This window comes from Patagioenas fasciata, chromosome 2, assembly GCF_037038585.1.
Source record: "Patagioenas fasciata isolate bPatFas1 chromosome 2, bPatFas1.hap1, whole genome shotgun sequence".
Taxonomy (NCBI): Eukaryota; Metazoa; Chordata; class Aves; order Columbiformes; family Columbidae; genus Patagioenas; species Patagioenas fasciata.
Genome location: NC_092521.1, coordinates 85,741,724 through 85,749,578, shown reverse-complemented (window position 1 = coordinate 85,749,578; position 7,855 = coordinate 85,741,724). Strand labels below are relative to the sequence as shown.

Here is a 7,855-nt window from a genome sequence, read left to right as displayed (position 1 = left end):
TCTATGCAGTAAAAAGTGTAATTCCTTAAAGTATCTAGATGTGACTTCCCTACCCTGCAGAACGTCTTCATGTAACTGTGGCAGTCACATACCCCCCTCTCCTTCAATGGGGCAGTTAATGGCTCTTTTGTGGGACCCAGAGTCAGCTTGACAGAGTCATTAGCAGAGGAGGAGGGGCCCAGAGAAGCCGAGAAGCTTCTGGAATGCCTACAGCCAGATCTGATCAGAATATAAAATGGGGTTCCCGCCAAAAATTCCCTTTGTGTGGTCTTCTTGGAGCAGCAGGTCTGTGCTGGAGCCCTCCCCTTAAGCAGGAACACTGTCTAAGGAAACTTCCTGGGACTGGGAGCGCCTCACCTCCTTGTTTGGGTGAGTGATAATATAAGTCCTTGCTGAATAGGCAAGTGTAGTCCTTGCCGATCAGGCAAGTGTAGTCCTTGCCAAACCAGACAAGTGTTTATTTCCTATGGGTATCTGGGGCAGAGGGCTCTGGTTTTGTTTCTTGTGAGTGTGAGCATGCACGCTGTAGATCCTCATTATTCTCATTTGCTGCACCCCAATAATCTTCTCAACTGATATCTGAATCCTTATCTTATGTTATCAGAGTGCTAATTAATTGTATAAACTCTGTTTTGGTCGGTTCATTGACTGCACTTATCCAGCCAGAATAACGTCTATTTTGGAACTTGTTTTGCCGCTTAAAACAGGCTTTTGGGGTCCCTCTGTGACAGTTACATTCTGCCTTTATCTTTTTTGTCTCTGCTCTCAGTTATGACTTCAGAGTTTTTAAACTCCTGCAATTCTTTATAATATTTTATTGAAAATAATAGCTGTTTTAATACTATAGCATAGTGTAACTGTGTGTCTGTAGTGCAGGAAACACCACTGATTTGTGATACAGCTCTTAACAGCATTATAAAAAAACACTTTGAAGAACGAACTTTCTGCCTTGCTTCAGAAGGATTTATTAGTAATTTTCTAGTATGCGCTTTATTTTCTTTAACCAGAAAATATTATTTTAATAATAAGATTAAAAATATTTCCTTCAAAGTCTTTCATTTGAACTTTCCTGCTGCAGATACAGTATGACTTACACCTCTCTTAGATCCCAAACTAATATTCAAACTTCATATATATAACTCCAATATTTACTCTTAACTCAAAAATTATTTGAATTGAACATTAATTAATAGAAGGTCTTTTCCCAGAGTTGGAGAGAGAGTAACAAAGGATTTCAGACTTGTCCTTTCAACTGCCCCTCCTCCCCATTAGGAGAAAGGGAATGGGAGGCTGTGTTGACAATGACAGCTGACAATTAAGGGACTGACAGGTCTATGCTGATCTTAACAGTTCTGTCTGGATACTACTGGCTGTAAGGCACTGTTACATGATGTAAGAAGCCCTATAAGTACAGGACTGGAAACACTTTTCCTTCATTAGAGGGTTGCATGTCTTCTTTGTGATTCTTCAAATGGTCAGTCACTTAGTTGCTGCTTCTTTTCATCTGTTCAAACTCTCTTTCCCAGTGACTCAAGTGACAAGCCCAATGGACATTCACCGGCTATAGTTAAACACAGGTAAATTAAGTGGGTTTTAAAAGTGGTTTACTGTTATCAAACGATGTGTGAGCACATGACAAGTGAATAGTTCATGCCTCAGTAATTATATGGAAAAGAATATATGGATATATATCAGGGATTCTATTAAATACCAAAGTAATTTCTGCATTCCACTTCTTGAGTCCAAATCAGATTCTGAATAGGTGCATTATGTTATGTTTACTAAACGTAAGTGTTTAAATAATTTATATTTCATTTTGTAATATTAGTGAAGTCTTCTGTTGGATGTTGTTTAAATATAAATAAAGGTATATTGTGACATTCCTCCTCCTCTTCCCTCTTCTGTAATAAAAGTGGTAATCAAGCCTGAGGCAACTTAGTGGCAGTTAAAGCTTACCTTCCTGAGACAAATATAAATGCACATGAAAATTAGGTGTGGCCCTTAGATTATGAGAGTTTAATAGTACAGCTCATTATTGTGCTTAAGAGTGGCCTATTTACAGGTCTTATTATTTGTCTTCTCTAACCTGACATCATGTTTATGTAACTTACTCTTTCTCTGTGGATTGTTGTACTGATTCCATTTTCTTGTCTATGACGACTGATCTTTTAGTCATTTCAGATAAATTTTCAGTAAATTTTGATAGTACTGTGCATTTATTTCCCCACATATATTGGAACTGAGTAATAGGTTTGCTGTTGGCTGAATTCTGAGTAGTGCGTATAACCGGTGTTTAAATGAAGTAATAGTGTAATGCATTACAACTCTGCATGCCAGTATGTCTGCATAGACAAGAATTGTATGTTATCATCACTATCTGCATATATATTTACTGAAATAATGGATTTTTTTATACTGTGTGTAACTTGTAAATGAGCTATATGCATCTTTTCATTGTAGTACACTCTATGTTAACCATAAAAATTTCTACTGATTTTCCTAAACAGACTGTAAGAACTCTGAGGGTCATTTTTCCCTCCTTGTCACAGAGGATTCAAAGTGCTTCCCCACAACACACATATATCTTGTTAATGAGTCCAGAATTACCTCATAAGAGGTAATAGATGAACCCCAATGTAGAAGTAAAAACTGGAAGACAGTCCTTTTCTGAACACCTGCTAACTTATGTAAAGAGAGACATCACAGCAGCATGGGAACAGACTGATGGGCATGTAGAAAGAAATAATGAATTAACTATGGTTTGCGTAACAGGTAGTTGTGCAAGTGTAACAGGACCAACGAGCTTCATAAAGTCAGTAAACTTAATTTATGCTGCCACTTGTCTCTAGGAACCCTACTGCAGTTCTTGAAAAACACAAATTTATTCTCAGTACTCAACTGGGACAGCAGCAGTAACAAGTGGTATAGCCATCTGAAAAACTGAGAGGACTGCTATATAACACTTCAAAGTGTAAAGCTGTCATTTATTTGGTATCACACACAAATTATAGCTAACATCAACAAGCCACTAGGCTAAGCACTTACCACCATGGACATCCAATGTCTTTGCTAGCAGGCATTAGTTAACTTGATAGGAAACGAGTGTCATCTGCTGATCCCTGACATGAGATTTGCTGTTATGTTAAGGGCAAACACAGTTTTGGGGAATACTAATATTGATGAAGTGCTCAACAAGACAACAGTTTTTAAAACCTAGCTGGACTTTCTGGTCATTTTCAGAAATAAGGAGAATTATTGAAAGGTCCAGAAAGTCAGATCACTTCAAAACAAAGATGTACCTGACATAATTTCAGTGTAGAAGAATGACATATTTTGTTACCCCAGATTTTCTCACAAAATTAAATTGTCATTCTGCAGCCATGTCTAGCCCATAATACTTCCCTAGAATAAACAATTGTTTGATATTGCAAACATACATGTTTTCCCCTGGATAATCTATATAAAACTTTCTGTAAAGCCCCCGCCTTTCCTTCCATATTTCTTCCTTTAAAAGTTGAATTGAAAGACTGACTGTGTTTAGACACCTCTAAATCTAGCATATTCATCCACATGGCCCATCCATGAAGAAGAAAAGGGAGCCTGAAAGCAGGTGCACAAAATGTCTAGAAAGAAATTGCAATGGATTGGTCCTGTTACACTTTCACACTACCTGTTATGCAAACAATTGTTAATTCCTTATTTCTTTCTACATGCCCATCAGTCTGTCCCCATGCTGCTGTGATGTCTCTCTTTACATAGGTTAACAGCTATTCAGAAAAGGACTGTCTTCCAGTGTTTACTTCTACATTGGGGTTCTTCTATGTCTGAGACATACCTGCAGATACGTTGAGCATGAATAATGACCATATTTAACTAACCTTGTGCTTCTGTGGATCCCTGTTATCTCAGATTCTGCTCTGAAGTAGTATTCACAGATGGATTCAGACATTTGCTTGTCAGGACCTCAGTAAGCTGAAGGAACTGGACCACAAGGATACAAAAACTTAAACACAAGTGTAAAGACCTATACCTCTGACAGAACATCTCTGTGTAGTTTGAGGAATGAGACAGTAGGCAGCAGCTATACAAAAGAGGATCTGAGAGTTTTGAGGGATGAGTGGAACATGAATAAGCAATGTTTCCTTGCAGCAGTGAAGTTTAATTACATACCGGGCTGTAATAACAAGTAGATAGCCACATGGACAAGGACTGCCATTTCTTCCATTCATTTAGCACACGAGGCTACACTTGTTTCTGGCTTTGCATGTGTAGTAAAAGAAAACTGTTGAAAAACTGGAGTAGTCTCAGCAGAGTGCCACCAGTATAGTCAGAACACTAGAGTACAATATACAAGAACATCTATGGAAACTCTACCTATTTAGCCTGGAAAAGAGAAGACTATAGATACATCATTAGAGCTTTTCACCACCCAAAAGGAGGGCTGTAAAGGTGAAGCAAGAGTCTTCTCAGATCCACAGAGCAAAACGAAAAAAAAAGGTTCAAAATACAGAAGTTACAAAGTGAGAAATCCTACCTGGACACAAGGAAAGACGTTTTCATGATCAGAAGTTCTGGAAGAGAGGTTCAGAGAGCATGTGGAACTTTATCCTCCAAGATTTTAAACATTCATCTGGACAAGGCCCTGAGCAACCACATATAAGTTTCAATTTAGAGCTCTTTATGGAACAGGTTCAACTATATGAACATCCAGAGGTGTTTTTCAACCTAAGTTATACTACGGTCTTTAGAAGAACTCAGTGACCTATGATGCCTACCTATAGATGCTATATTCCTTTAGCACAAGACTTAGCATCGTGCGTGACCTGCAATCAAGTTGTCTAATTCTCAACCCTGACATCCATATGAAGACTGTCATAAAAAGAAGACTGTCTAATCAACTTGTGGATTTCAGGAAAATCAGGATTTCCTGGTGTCCTGGTTTTGTTAAAAACAAGACCAGTTCTCTTTTAGTGATTTTTCCTCTCAGCTAAGTGCCTTCTAAGTACCTGTATATTTTTCTTGGACTCTGTACTTGGTGCTGATAAGAGGATCAACAAAATGCTGAAGAAGCTCATGTTTAGATTTATTACTATGGTAACCAAGGTTAACTGATAATGGGACATATTTGGAAGGAGGGGCGGACAAAACAGGTGACTAAAACTGACTAACTGAGTATTCCATCCCATAATCATCATATCCTCTATATAAGAGGGTGATCACGGGAGCCAAACCCTCTTTGACCATGGCCAGCATCTAAGGAGGAGCCTCTCTGCGTGCCTGTGATCTATAGGCCACAGGCCCTGTAATCCCTGTATCCAGTTTCCAGTTTGTTGTGAAGTTCCGCCCATGACTTCCGGGTGCCTGCCTTACAGCTGCTGGAGCCACATCAGCTCCACACACCCAGCTCCGCCGCTACTGGCGTGACGCCAACTCCATATCCAGTATTTGAGATTGGTTTTGTATATTTTGTATATATTCTCTATTTATCATTAGCATTAGTAAAACCCTTTAAAACTTTCCAACTTGAACTCTAAGTCTCTCTTCCTTCTTATCTTCCTGATCTAAAGGAGAGGGTGAAGGTGAGGGGGTAACAGAGAGCATCTGCCATGGTTTAATGTCGCTTTGCCTTAAACCTTGACACCTGGGGCACAAAGTTACAGGACCAGCCATGGTGGAACAAAGATATGCAGTTTAGAGATAGCAAGGCAAAAAGAAAAAAACAATAAGTAGCATAAGGATGGTATGGAAAGTGACCTATGGCCTACTGTGAGTTTGAATATACTCAGAAAATAATTCATAGAGGCCTAGACACAGATATGTAGGCTTGCTCTTCCAGTTGTATAAGACTAGATATATAATTATTTAGTTAGGGGAATTTGCAATTGATTAGGATTTTATGAACATGAGTAATTAGAGAATGGAAGACAAATAAGATCCTGGGAATGCTTAGGGTCTGAGTTTCTCTGATTGACAGTATTTCAAAATAAAAAAATCATTCAGGCTTGGAATTAAAAACTCCATTCTTTGAAAAAAGCATTTGTGAAGGTACATCTAAAACAACTTACTATTTGATACTGTGAAAGTGCCAGTTTTGGATGTCATATGAAGCTATACAAAGCACTAATGTAAAAAGAGCAGACATATGGTTCCATGTGGTTGCAAGCCTTGCTCTAATGCAAGTAAAGATATACATTGGCTTTTTATTAGAATATATAAAGAACATCACTACTCATTTGATCTCTAGTAGCTCTGAAATCAGTATCTACAATATTTGTTTTACAAAAACATGATCTGCCATGACACTGGAAGACACTATAACACTGAGGCATCAGCTAATAGTACTTAAAAACCCGTTAATTACTAAAACATTACATTCAGCTACTTGAAGAGATCATGTGAAACAAACTCTTTTAGTGTTTCTTGAGCACTTCAAAATGTGCAAAGAGTACTTGTTTTGTTTTAACTCTGGCAGGCAGCTAAGCACCACACAACTGCTCACTCCCGTCCAGTGAGGTAGGAGAGAAAAACAGGAGGGTGGAAGTGAGAAAACATATGGGTTGAGACAAAGACAGATTAATAAATAAATAAACACTGCCACCCTCAAAAAAAAAAAAAAAAACAAACTGAACCAAAACAAACAAACAAACAAACAAAAATAACAAAAACTAAAAACCCAACACCAAACCAAACAGAAACAAGTGGGGCGAAAAAAAAAAAAAGAAAACCCCAAACAATTGCTCATCATCATCTGATCAATGCCCAGACAGTCCCTGGGCAACAGAAACCTCAGCAAATTCACCCCCCAGCTTTTGTTGTTGATCAAAATGTCATATGGTATGGAGTATCCTTTTGGTCAGTTGGGGTCAGCTCTCCTGGCTGTGTCCCTTCCTGACTTCTTGTGTACCCCCAGCCTACTCACTGGCAGGCCAGAGGGAGAAATAAAAAAGGCCACTGTGTATGCACTGTTCAGTAATAACTAAAATATTGGTGTGTTATCAACACTTCTTTCCTCACAAATCCAAACCACAACACAATATAAGATACTATGGAAAAAATTAGCTCTAACAACCCAGTCAAAATCAGTACAGTACTCTAACTCATAAAAGCTTTTAAAAAACCCAAACAACCACACACAGAGAAAACAACAACCAAACAAAAACCCAAACAAACAAACAACAACAAAAAAACCCAAACATTTCTTGTAGCAATAATTAGAATATCCATGGAGCAAAACTTCTGAGAAGTCCTTTCTCTTTTGAGTGATTCGCTTGTGAACATCCCGTTTTCTTGTGGTAAAGTCTGTATTCATAATTCAGCCATTGGTCTTTACTATTAAACTTGATCTTACAAACATTTATATATATTCTTAGCTCTTTTAGGTATAGCAAACAGTTGCTATTGACATCAGCAAAGTTAAGCCATGCACAAGATTTTGCAGTTGCTCAGAGCTAATGTTACTGTAGCAACAACTCATGGGATGAACAATGCTCTAAGCTATATGTTCCTTTTAGGAGAACATGCAGATTATCTGGTGTCTTCTGGAGAGAAACGAGCTTGTCATAGATGTAAGGACTTGAAGAAGGTTCATGAGCTAGCAGCCCCCCATGCTGCTGGTTTATCATAGCCAACTTGGTTGCAAGTTTATAATAATTATATTTTGTTTGTCTGGTGTGGTTTTTTTTGTTTGTTTGGTTGGTTTTTTGTTTTGTTTGTTTGTGTTTTTTGTTTGTTTTTTGTTTTGTTTTGTTTTGGGGTTTTTTGTTTGGTTTGGTTTTCCTGATTGATCTAGTCACTCTGTGTTTCTGTGTAAAAGCCTAAGTGTTCTTTCTACTCTAACAGATCATAGCTATTTTTT

The 7,855-nt window shown here is 38.0% G+C and overlaps 1 long non-coding RNA gene across 1 annotated transcript; it reads left to right on the top strand.

The window, feature by feature from the left end:
- Nucleotides 1-279: 279 nt before the first annotated feature.
- On the top strand, nucleotides 280-5,517 carry LOC139827399 (uncharacterized). The gene is made up of 3 exons (XR_011737932.1): nucleotides 280-369; nucleotides 1,527-1,577; nucleotides 3,910-5,517. It is a non-coding gene; the product is annotated as an uncharacterized lncRNA (long non-coding RNA).
- The last annotated feature ends 2,338 nt before the right edge of the window (nucleotides 5,518-7,855 follow it).